This window comes from Triturus cristatus, chromosome 5_1, assembly GCF_964204655.1.
Source record: "Triturus cristatus chromosome 5_1, aTriCri1.1, whole genome shotgun sequence".
Taxonomy (NCBI): Eukaryota; Metazoa; Chordata; class Amphibia; order Caudata; family Salamandridae; genus Triturus; species Triturus cristatus.
Window position 1 is genome coordinate 730,116,718 of NC_140587.1, and position 13,409 is coordinate 730,130,126.

Below are 13,409 nucleotides of genomic sequence, written 5' to 3' on the forward strand. Positions count from 1 at the left end.
TGCTAGTGCTGCTCGACCTCTCGTCCGCCTTCGATACTGTTAATCATGGCAAAATACTAGAAAGGCTAGAAAACAGGATGGGGCTATAGGGCACAATCCTTCAATGGTTCAAATCATTCTTGGAAAACAGAATGCAAAGGTTTATGGTGAACAAAAATATATGTCCTCCATCTCGTAATCTTTTAGGAGTACTACAAGGCTCTACTTTATCCCTTGCGCTATTTAACCTCCATGTCGAACTGCTAACTGATTTGCTACAGCAGTCGAATATCTCCTTCCATATGTACGCAGATGACCTCACAGTTGTACATCAAGGTCACCTCCCTGGAAAGAATCAAGTTGATGAATCATGTTCTTGAAAAGGCCGTCCACTGGCTAACCGCCAACTACCTTAAGGTAAACTCACAAAAAACGTAATTGCTTCTAATTCCCCCCCCACAAAAAAAAATCTGTAATGTTAATGGACTGGACCAAGAGGATCACTGCTCTAAACTGTAACCTGATCCTAGTGGACTCCACTAAATCACTTGGAATCACTCTGGATATAAACCTCAACATGCAAACACACATCAACATGCTAGCTAAAAATGCCCACTTTCACCTCATCTATCTCATAAAAATGAAACAATTTATCGAGACCACGGACCTCAAAACTGCAGTTCAAGCGTTCGTCATCTTGAGGATGGAATACGGATGTACAACGCTATCGGGTCTTCCCAAGATCTCCACAGCCCCTTTAAAAGTTGCCTCCACACAGCCGCAAGACTCTTAACAGGTTCTAGAAAATTTGACCACATCTTGCCACACCTGGAAGCACTCAACTGGCTGTCTTGGGAAGCGATAATACAGCTTAAGATGGCCTGCATCACTCATAAAGCCTTACACTACAAACCCCCCCAATACCTAGCCCAGAAACGTATGCTATTGTGTGGAAACAGACAACCTAGCAGCTCTGACAATCTGCTCCTAAAACCTTCTTGCTTCAGCAAGAAAAAAACATTTGATAGAGCATTGTCCGGAGCTGCACCAAGAATTTGGAACTCTCTCCCCCGAGCATCAGAAGAATTTCTTCAACAACAACATTCAAAACGGAAGCTAAAACCTTTCTGATGAGCAAATTTCTCCCTTAAATCCTTAGCATTCCCCACCCACCTTGAGTCATTAAACTTCAACTGATATCCTTTTGACTTGCCCCTCTTGAGTGACTCTCCCCAATTCTTTAATCACTGTTTCCTGAGGAAGTTCCGCCATTGTTTACATTTCTGCTTACATCTTACCTAGCCGCTATTCTAAACTCATCGCTATAATTCCTTGTGTAGAATGCCTTGACAAATAAGATTTGTTTTTACTTAAACTTGCCTTAATGCCCGGAACTGAAGGTTCATGCCATCTTAACATTTTTTCATCATATAGTACCTAGCTATACAAAACTCAAAAAATAAAATAAAATCCCATTCCCCGGGCTGGGGAGCTGATTGACAGATTAGGGGCTGCCCAGTTCCTGAGTACTTTTGACTTTAATTCAGGGTACTGGCAGATTGCCCTAATGGAAGGAGCCAAGGAGAGGTCAGCCTACTCCACTCTAGAGGGCCACTACCAATTTAAAATGATGCCCTTTGGGCTCAAGAATGCCCCAGCCAACTTCCAGAGGCTTGGCTTTGTGGCCTTCAGTGTTGCTTATATGGATGACATTCCTGTCTGCAGTTGCAGCAGAAAGGACACCCTGCAGGAAGTGCTTCAGGCTCTGTAGAATGCAGGACTGACTATCAAGACGAGTATGCCAGATAAGGCCCCTGCCTTATCTGTCTGTGGTGTACTTGGGACAGCTGGTGGTGGGGGGTGGGTAAGGTACAGCCCTTCCAGGCCAAGATCAAAACCACCATGGTGTGGGAGCCCCTAAATACACAAACTGAGGTGAGAGCCTTCCAATGCCTCACAGATTATTACAGGAGGTGAATCACGGCATATGGCACCATTGTTGCCCCCTTGACTGAGTTGACTTCTAAGAAGCAGCCCAGAAATGTGATATAGACAGAGGCATGCTAGAAAGCATCTGACTACCTAAAGCAGGTCATGTGCACAGCTCCAGTGCTCTACGAAACTGACTTTTTTAGGGGATTCATTGTACAAACTGATTCCTCAACGCATGGCATAGGGGTAGTACTTTCCCAACTTGATGATTAGGACCTAAACCTCCCTGTAGTTTTCATTTCTAGGAGGTTGCTTCCATGGGAACAGAGGTGGAGTGTGATCAAAAGGGAAATCTTTGTTGTGGTCCGAGCACTGAAGAAGCTGAGACCATACCTGTTTGGGTTACCTGTTTGGGATTTAGAGGGAAGTAGTCCATCTCCCTATAGGGAATGGACTTTACGGTGGAACACAGACCTTTGTCAGACTATGCTAATGCTGATGGTCTCTCCAAGTTCTTTCACCTTATTGATGAGAGCTCCCAGGAGGTTGAGCAGTTTTCCCCACTTTCAGCTGGGGGAACATGTGTTACACCTGACAGCCTTAAGGTGGTCTACCCCAAACCTTTTACCTGCTGCCTCCTATTTTGCTGATATTGTTTTTGTTGGATGTAGGACTCTGTACACTTTACCACTGCTAACCAGTGCTAAAATGCCCATACTCTCTCCCTAAACATGGTTTGATTGACTTATCCACAATTGGCATATTTAATTTACCTATAAGTCCCTAGTAAAGTGCACTGCATGTGCAAAGGGTCTTAAATGCTACTAGTGGATCAGCAGCAATCATTGTGACACCCACCAAATCAGCCCTCTGTATCATGTATGATGTCTGCCACTGCAGAGGATGTGTGTTCAGTTTACACTGTCATGTTGACTTTGCATTTAAAACCCCTTGCCAAGCCCAATCACCCCTTTTTTTACATACACGTCAGCCCTAAGGTAGGGCCTTATTAGCCCATAATTGCCAAGCTTGTTATAATCGAAAAGTAGGACATTCATTTTTTAGCTTTACACGTCCTGGTGGTGAAAGAATCTCACATTCATTTTTCACTATTGTGAGGCCTACCCCTCCAATAGGTTAACATCGGGGATTTCTTGTTACAGCTAATAAGATAAAGGGCCCGATGTAGGTGGCCAAATACCGGTCGGTAACTGTGAAATTCTGTAAATTTCACTGTTACCGACCGGTATATAGGCATGCACGATGTAGGGAAGGAATCAGTAATAAGGAATCGGTAAATACCGATTCCTTATTACCGATTCCTAACTTACCGAATCGGAATTACCGATTCCTACTTTACCAAATCGGTAAATAAGAAACGGTAAAAACAATAAAAGAGATGTATGAAAAGTCGGTAATACCGAATTTCATGAAATTCGGTATTTAGGAGTCGGTAATTAACACTGAAGGAAGCAGGTGGTAATCAGGTGAAGTGTATATAAGCAATCCCAAAATGCAACAGTGTGATCACTATGGCGGCCTTCTATGTAATTGCAAGGCGGCTACGGCTACAGGCAGCAGGAGTGAGAATCTGGAGACGGGAGGAGCGCTTTTACAGACAGCGCATCACACTCTTCCAACTGACTGAGGCTGAGATCCATGAAAGGTACAGGCTACACCCCCAAACCATCATGGACCTGATAAGGGACTTGCACCCACTCCTGGACCATCCAACAACAAGGGCGCACGCCATACCACCACATGTGCAGGTGCTCTGTAGCCTACACCTACTTGCATCTGGCAGTTACCAGGGGGTGATAGCTGCGGTAGGTGGGGTGTCATAGAGTTGCCTGTTCTGTTTCTTCAAGAAGTTCCTGGACGCCATGATGCAGAGAATGCATCACTACATAAGCTTCCCAAACACACAGGCAGAACTGCTGAAAACCAAGACAGACTTTTACCAAATGCCACAGTTCCCGCATGTCATAGGGTGCATTGATGGGACACACATTGCAATCTGCCCGCCTGCAGCCACTGAGTATATCTACAGAAACCGAAAATCCACCCACTCCATAAATGTGCAGGTAACCTGCGATGCAGCCAACATAATCACCGACATTGTGGCCAAATTTCCAGGGAGCACCCACGACTCCTCCATGTTCCAGAACAGTGGGATCTACACATGCCTGGCTGCAGGAGAATTTGGAGAAGGATACCTGCTAGGTAAATCATTGTGACACACCCTGATGGATACAGCAGATTAATGTGTCTGTGTTTGGAATTAATGGCACTCTCTTTCTCACCTAGGTGATAGCGCTTATGCTGTGCGGTCATTTATCCTCACTCCCCACCTAAACCCATCAACCCCGAGTGAGAGACAATACAATGTGGCACACAAGACAACACGCAACGTAGTGGAGCACACGTTTGGACTATTGAAAAGCAGGTTCCGCTGCCTCCACAAAAGCGGAGGCGCCCGTCAGTACACACCCATCATCTGCTGCAAAATCATTGCAACTTGTGCTATGCTGCACAACCTTGCCACTAAGAAAGGCACAGAAGTTGAATTAACGGACTCAGAGGATGATGATGATGAAATTGCTGAGCCAGAGCCCAACGCAGCAGGAGTGGCGCCAGCACCAGATGGGAGACAAAGACAGTCAGAGATCACACGCAACTACTTCTGAGTAAGTAAGGAGACACAGCCACTTGTTGCATTTGAATGACGTAGTTTTATTTTTGGGCACTATGCCACTACACAAAGGGCTCAACTAGCCAGTCCTATTTGTGACAACGCTAAGAGCTTGTCAAGGCTTAAGTCACCCAATAGAGTACACAAAGTGTGGGCTGCATCAATGCCTGCGGCCACGCACGACACTGCTGGGTTCACTCAGCAGACTGTCTTCACTGACAATGGTCCCAGTGCCAGCCCCATGTCGCCTGCTGCTCTTCCTGGTCTCAGTTGCAGGGGGCGTTATGCTGCTGCGACTGGTAGTCTCCTCGGCGTCATCCACATCACATGTACCAGTATTGGCAGCCTGAGTTGTTAGGAGCACTTCTAGTGCAGTTGTGACCTTGACAAGCCCCCTAGAGACATCATGGCTGCACTATTGCATCCCTTCTTGCATGGCCATGGAGTGCCTGCAGAGTAGAGATGTGCCAGTTGCGAGGCACCGTGCCACCCTGTCCCCCTCAAGTTCGCTGCACAGCAGCATCACTGCCTGGAACATGTCCCTCATGCCCTCAGCCATCCCTTTCATGCCCTCCGCCCTCTCCTTCATGCCCTCAGACAGCGTGGAGTTTATAGTGCTGATGCCCTTCTCAATGTTATGCATGCTACATTTCAGATGTCTCATTTGCCACAGTACAGACTGTATTGCCTTCCCTTGCAGGCGCTGAACCTTGACCATGTTTGCCTCCAGCCCTGCAAATACACCATTGTCCTCACCCTGCAAAGGTGGACTTTGTTCCCTGGCCCTGCGGCATCTGGCACCTGTGTACGAACTCCCTGAGGTGGACTGCGACCCTGCATTACTGCCATCCACTGGCACAGTCGAGATTTCGCCACCCCTGGGGTCTTCCAAGGATGACTCCATCTCTTGTAGAGTGGCAACTGCATGCCTCCTGGGTCTTGCCACTGGCGGTGGTGTTGCTGCTGGTGATGCTAGCAGTGTTGTTGATGCTAGCAGTGTTGGTGATGCTGGCGGTGGTGGTGATGCTGGCGGTGGTGGTGATGCTGGCGGTGGTGATGTGGTGTGCCCAGTACTTGCACTGGCCTCCTCCGCTCTCTCCTTCCGGGGTGCCCTTCCTCCCTTGTCTCGTGCAGCCCTGCGCGATGTCTCGCCTGTGGACATAAATTGTACATTAGCTCACTAGTCTGGTAGCCCTACGTAGAAATAATAAATTGTCATTCCTGGAACACTATCTTTCTGTCCTCTGCTTGCTTATCACTGATGTGTGTCACATGCCTTGGTGTTCAATGGGATGACTGTCATGATACGTGTTCCACTGACTACATCTCCCAGAATGCATTGCTGGTGATTAGTAAAACCTGTACTGGAGGGGGATTCACACAGCCTCATTGGGAATGGGGATAGGGAATGGGGGCGCAGATTGGTGTGCATGCTTCTTACCTTGTTTGTTGGCAGCTCTGGCTGAGCTGTCTGCATCCCAAGTTCCGCATATGCTGCCTGGCTCTATGGTGGACTCCACCAGCTGTTCAAGAGCAGTCAGTGCAGGCGCCCTGTTCCTTCCTCCTCCTGTCTGGCTGGCTTGTTTTTTTATCTATGCCCTCTTCTTTTTGGTGATGCCCCTGATGTCATACCACCTCTTTTTCAGGTGATCTATTTCCCGGGTGGCCACTCGTATGGCATTCACTTGTGCCTGTATCCCCAGCCAGATCTTTAGTTTTGCAGATTCAGCCACTTGCAGGGACTGTTTGCCAAACAGCTTCGAATGGTGTTTGGCCACGTCCTCAATTAGGACTTGGAGCTCCCTTTCACTGAACTTTAACTTTCTCTTCCTCTCAGCACCTTCTTTGTCTGTCTCCTTGTCAGACATTGTGCAGGTTTCACAGGTAAAGTTTTCCTAGTGGCTCCTCTGTCCTCCTCTGCACTCCCAGCCTCTCCAGAAGGTTCAGATTCAGTGCACCTGCATGGGTGTGGCCTCTTCCTGGTTGGGAGGTGGGGTGGATGCACAGGATTGGCTGATTCCTCAATTGCTGGTGATCTGAATTACCGATTCGTTATTTACCGATTCGGTAATCCAGATTCGGTAATACCAATCGGTGTTAAGGAATCGGTATTTTTTTGTGTGAATTTTACCAAATCGGTAACAAATACCGAATTTTTACCTACATCGGAAATTCCGAATTCTTAATATCGAATCGGTAATATTCGGTATTAAGAATTCGGAATTTCAGTTTTACCTACATATGGCCCTTAGTTCCCAATTAGAATTGGTTGTTTAGTACCTTGGAATTGTAATGATAAATCCTCTTTAACAGTAAAGTTGAATTTATCATTGCAATTTTAATAATGCTCCTTTTTGAAATATGTAATTGTTCTGCTCTTAGCACTGTAGGCTGCAGCCTGTCTTCAGTACACGTCTGGGGTGGGTGAAAGCTAGACTTTGTACGTTCCCTCTAGACAGCCACATATAGTGGGAGCTTAGGTGTGACTTGATGGACCATCCACATCCTAATAGGCCATCCTGAGCAAGATGGGAGGGAGGAGCTGGGCACAGCCGCACAAACCAAACCTCAATAGGCTGTTCACACACAAAGGACTGCTTAATCCTTTGTAGTTAGTCTGGAGCCAGGGCAGGAGGGGAGAACATATGTGCACATCAAAGCTCTTCTTTGAAGTCTCCGCCACTTCAAAAGGCACCACTGGGTATAAGAAATTGACTTCTTGCCCTACCACTTCAACACAGTTCTGGATCTGAGGATACTTTGCTAGGAAGAAGGACTGTTCTACTGCTGAGGGACTGCCACTCTGCTGGACTGCTGCTCTGGAAGAACTGCTTTTTTGGGGCTGAACTGCTGCCTGCTGCCCTCCTTGCCTGGATGAGAAGGACTGGACACACATCACTTGAGCCCAGAGCCAGAGTATCACGAAGGGCTTGCTCGCTTGCCTCCTGATTGAAATCTAAGGGACATAAAAGACTTCCAATTTATCTGTCAGCACTGGGACTCAGCCATCTGTGAGTCTGCCCTGCTAAGCGGTGCCAATCCGGTCCTGGGAAGTGGGTGTAAAGTGCTGCTCCAGCAGAATTCAATCATCATCCTCGGTGTAAAGGACTTGGAACCGGCCCATCTCCCCTACTGTAGACTCATCGCCACTGTTGTGAGGATTGACTCCGACGCATCACCGAATGCATGGTGCAATGATTCCATTCTCAACACCTTGCCGTTGCATGACTCAGAACCAATGAGTCACCTTTCTTGGTGGATCAACGACAAAGCATCGCCTCAGCTGCACTTCGCATATCGTCTTCGACAATGATACAACGCCTCCTCTGCACCCCGCATCTCATTTTCAATGACAACGCAACCAAGGTATTTTTCAGTGGCCAAGGACTGGTCCCTGTATCTGACCTGCGCGCCATTGCGATTGGTCTGAACTCTTGAATTTGACACGGCCTACCGCAACCATATTGCCCCGGTTGGCTTTATGCTTGTAAGTACTACATTTCAGTTGATTGTTTAAAAATGTATGTCCGGTTTTACTTATTGGAGTTTTGCTGGTGTGGTCTTGTTTTGTTAATTAAATTAAGCTCTATTTTTCTAATCAGGTGCGGAATCTTCTCGTGTGATGTTGTCACGGTTTTACTGTTTGAAGTGTTGCACAAATACTTTACACATTGCCTTTTAAGTTAAGCCTGACTGCTCTGTGCCAAACTACCAGAGGATTAACACAGTTTAATGTAGGATGTGTTTGTGACTTACCCTGACTAGGATTGTGGTTCCTGCATGTACAGGGTGTATATCGCTGCCAACCGGAAACCCAATATCTAACAGGGAAAATTATCTTCAATTTTAATTGCAAATTAAAATGTTTACAATATATTAAATTCCATTAAAGCTTTTTTTCTCATGGTTTAGTTAAAAAATATATTCTCTCTTTAAGTGAAAAAATATATTATGTATGAATAATTATTAAAATATTTTTCCGCATTAATTTAAAGCAATTTATTTATATTTAATAAAATGTATTGTTACATTAATTTTTAAATGTAAAAAAAATTATAATTTTTTTACAGCTATGCAGATTATCGCAGTTAACAACAACAGCAATGCACAGCAAATGCACAGCTTAGTATCGATCAGTATGCTACAATTGTGAGACAAAACCTCTGTTTGACAGTTAGTAACTACAGACATTCTATCCCCTGCTGGGAGTCCCACCATTGACCTCATATAGTATGGTGCTTCTGTGGGCACCCTCTTAACTTATAGACCTGTTCTTCTGCTTTTGCACAATAGTCCATTCCGTGTGCCCATTCTCTTGTAGGAGGAACCCTTTCTATATGCCAATTCTGGGCAATATCTTGCTTCACCTCTAAGAATCCCACTGTCGCAAATAGTCTCATAGGGCTAGAGCTCCTTCACTCATCCACCAGGCCTACCAATGCTATCTTAAGGTCTGGCACAACTGTTCTTTCTAATATTTTGGACAGATCCCAATTTGTCATGGCTTTAGTACTTCTAGATAGCGGATAATTTCAATATTGTGACACAAAAGGTACCCAGTCCCTCTCCACATTGTAGGCAATGCGGGTCTAGGCCCTTCTTCATCCAGCTTAGTCTAGTCGGACTATAGTCTACTCGATGAAGGTATTCCAATTAAATAAGCAGAAGATGCATGGAGATGGCAAGAATTTGAGGAGCCATCTTTGACTTGGCTCAATCTGTGTCATCTAGGGTGCCAAGGTCCTGCATCGACCTGTCTCAGATGTGCGTCAATGGGTATGGGGTGCTATTCACCATCTACTTTGATCCAGTATGCAGAGAAATTCACTAAGACCTCAGGGGCTACAGCATGGAGGGGTGGGAGAGTCCTAGGTGTTAGCAGAGGGTCACATTCAAGTTTGACTATGGGGTCAAACAACTCTCCCGATCACTATGGAGTCTTATTAAAACCCCTCCAGGGAAGTAACCCTGGTTAACTCAATCCAGGAAGTAACCCAGGTTAACTCAATCCAGAAAGCACATATTCTTAGAAATGTAGGCTGTGTGCCCCTATGGCCAACTAAAATCAGCTATAACATATAGACCTACAGATGTCTGTTGCTGGAGTAATCACTATTGCTATGCATCCCCCCACTTTTTAATCTTACCATAGGAACCCACAAAAGTAGGCATTATTGGGGTTTCCCATTAGGTAATTTTAACTATAATTTCTTGGTGAGATCCCCCTGACTTGTAATATCAAGAGCTCCCTTTAAGGTTGATCCCATCCAGATAAGGATATTTTGATAAAGGACTCCATAATGAAACATGACCAAAATGTTGCAGGAGAGTCTTTTTTTTTAAACCACATAGTCAGCATACTGAATTTAAAGTATCAGCCTCACTTCTCTATACATGTTGGTGCTCTCAACACTCTGCATTGGCTACCAATGGAGAAGCACATCAGGTTTAAAGCCTTATGTAGTGCCTTTAAGGCATTACAAAATTCAGGCCCTAGTTACCTGATAAAGTGCTTCAAATGGCATACCCCAGCACGTACACTTCGATCGGCCTCCCTGAAGTTGGTGACAGAGCCTACCTTCCGTCTCCAGAGATGGGGTGGTAAAAGTTTCGTTATTATCACTATTAGATGGTGCAATAAGCTACCATTCTATTTAAAGAATGCTTCTGATCTATTGTCCTTTAGGAAGGGACTGAAGACATGGGTCTTTACTCTGTAAATCCGCCCAAGGACTAGAAATCTAACATCTCAGTGTGTTCTGTTGTGCCCATTCTGCAAGCGCCTAGACGCCCTCGGGTAGTAGTGCGCTATATATATAAATAAATAAATGAATAAAAAGTGTAAGTTTTCTTACCATGAAACACTAAAAAGGAAAATAAAGCTTCATCATCTAATACTAAATTATTAAGTACCAATCACCCCCTTGGATTTGTAACAGTTTTGCTTTGCTTACTTAATAGCATTAGCAAGTAAGTTAGTCAGCTCAGGCTGTACCCTCACAATTGCCTACTTATGATTTATATATTGAGCTTTTGCACTTCTAAATGCACATTCTTTACAGAAATGAGAAAGGTGTGATCCAGTGAACGCACCATAATAGTTTTAATTGTATGGCTAACTTCCCCTACTTACTCATTTATCCCTCTAACTGTACTGGGCCCTCTTCATTTAGACAGATTGCAGCATTACTCTTACCACAGAGGCCAATGGTGCTCTGATGGGTCTATCACCACCCATAGGAAGGGTGGGAATTAGGGGGTCAAAATCACAACATTAGTCACCCAAAGAGGACCATTAATTGGTGAACACCTCACAAGTTCAAGATCAGTTTCAAATACACCAGTCTCAGTACCATGCTATAGAAATAAAGTATCGCCATGGGAAAACCCAACCTCATAAAAAAGTCAAGTCTAACACAAATTAAGCAAACTAGGAGCTCTGCTACAGCAACACATAAAAAAAGATGCAGAACTTGATACTCTGAAAAGATTTGCTGATTCTCTCTAAAACAAATTTATATTCAAATGGAAAATAGCACAGTTCAATTAAAGAACATCAGAACACAATGAAAGTGTCAGAAAATGTAGGTTGATTATTGTATTAATCATCCAAAATCAATACAAATAAGTAATCTCTTATACATTTCAGTCAGGAATATTGGAGCATGAAGTACAAGACTACACATTTAGTCAAAGATGCAAATCTAAAGAGGATATTTTAAAATAGTCATCCGATTTAAAATTACAGATTCCTACCACCAATAAAGGCACAAGAATGGTTCATTTCTCTAACAGCATCCAAAGGTTCTAAAGCAAAAAGGAATCGAATTTAAGTCCACTGAGGTGGGAGTCCATAAGCATGTTTCCACCAGACTATTTCACAGTGAACTTATAAAAGAGTGTCCTTTAAACGTAAGATGATACACATACAGAACAAATAAGACAACATTTGCAGCAATATCAAGCGACCATTGTACTGGGCTAAGGGGAAAAATGCAGCTTTAGGAAAGAACACATTTAATAGGCCTCAAAATTCATATGTCAGCTTTAAATTAATTAAACTAAATTAGAATCAATACAATGAATTAAATGATCATTTCATAATAAGAGAAAATTAGTAGTGCTTCACCAATGTACTATTACAGTAAAATTGATTAACGTCAACTGTGGCCTACTGCCACATTTTTCGAGATCCATATATGTAAATTATTCTGAAAAATAATTTGACTAAAATAGTTTTTTGTTTTCTATAATCAATATGGTCATTACTATCACATTTGTAAATATCAGCTTCCCAACTAATTGTATCGCTTAATTATATCACAATCTATTCATGATGCTTTAAAAATGCTAAATCGCAATTTAAATGAAGAATAATACATCATTTTCATAAGAGATTTTGGTATGGAAACTTATTAATAAGCATTATAATCATTTAGCAATTAATTTCTCTTTTTCTAACACTTTCAAGTTCCATTTTACAGTGCTGTTACTTCACTTGTCTCAACTGCTGTGTCACTTCACTGAACACATGCCATGCGCACGTTTAGATTTCTATGTCTAAAATTGGTAAATGTTTCATGAAATGTTTTTTATAAAATATTTATCATCATCAGGTGTAAGAACCATAGCTCAACGTAGAACTAGATTTCCCAACAAACATTCACATTTGGGTAGATAGTTGATTTGTTTTGCAAAATGCACTGCAAGGGCTCTTTCAAAATGATTTTCGGATCTAAAACAAAATCATTTTGCTTGCTCTTCCGAAGAAGAGTCTTCCAAAGCAGTCAGTTTAAACCATTGTTTCGAAGACATAAAAGCATTGCAACTTGCGTGGCTCACATTTTTTTCTAGGTGCATTTCTGGGTGCTGCACCATAATTGGGAATCCATTTCACTTTATATAAGGAGTATTCGTTTCATACCTCGCAGCTTCAAATTTCCTACATTACTGTTTTTTATTTCTAAATTGTTAGGTTAATTTTCATAGAATGTTGAAAGGCAAAGCCGTTGCTTTGTTCCATTATTCTCCGATAAAAACTGAATAGAAAGAGTGCTGCAGCCATATTAAACCTAGATGTTGTCATTGCCTCTTTGAAAGGATAGGTTTTGGTAATGATTGCTGTTACGATATGTTTCCTATGTATGCCATGTTAATACTGCTGACCTCAGTTGGTATGCTCCGTCCACCCCCGCGGCATATGGTTTGTTCCAAGTCGTTGGTCTATTATAACACTACGGAGAATTCATGAACGATGCTTGGTGTGTGAGCGCTGGATTGTGTCGCATTCAGACAATAGGATGGCTGTAGTAGCTGTGTAGTGTGCCTGTTTGGAGCTTGCTTCATGGATTGCTAGAGGACTTGGAGGGAATTATTCCCCGTACTTGCCCACTGCCCATCAGATACTTGCCTGTCATTAATCACAAATCACTCACCGCTTGCTGTCACCCAAGGTTTGGTGGTTTGCGGTGGTGGAGTGAATTGTAGGCCTCTGCTTCCAAGGGGATGGTTTTGCTTTCCATCTTCTGCCTGTATCTGTTTCTGTCTCCACCGCTTATTGACAAGGTGCAGAAAATCGGCTTGAATAGGTGAACTGTGTGATGCTAATGTGGGTCACACTGTGGTGAATTATGAAAGTGTTTTTTAGCAAAACGCAAATTAATATAGTAAAGACGTGCAATATTAACACACAGATTTAAAGTGAACAAAATGCACATTTTTTTAAGTGCAAATGTAGTACTAGCCATACTACATTTACCTCAAAACTGTTAAAAGGCTGCCTTGCTGAAAAGTGGTTTGACTAAAA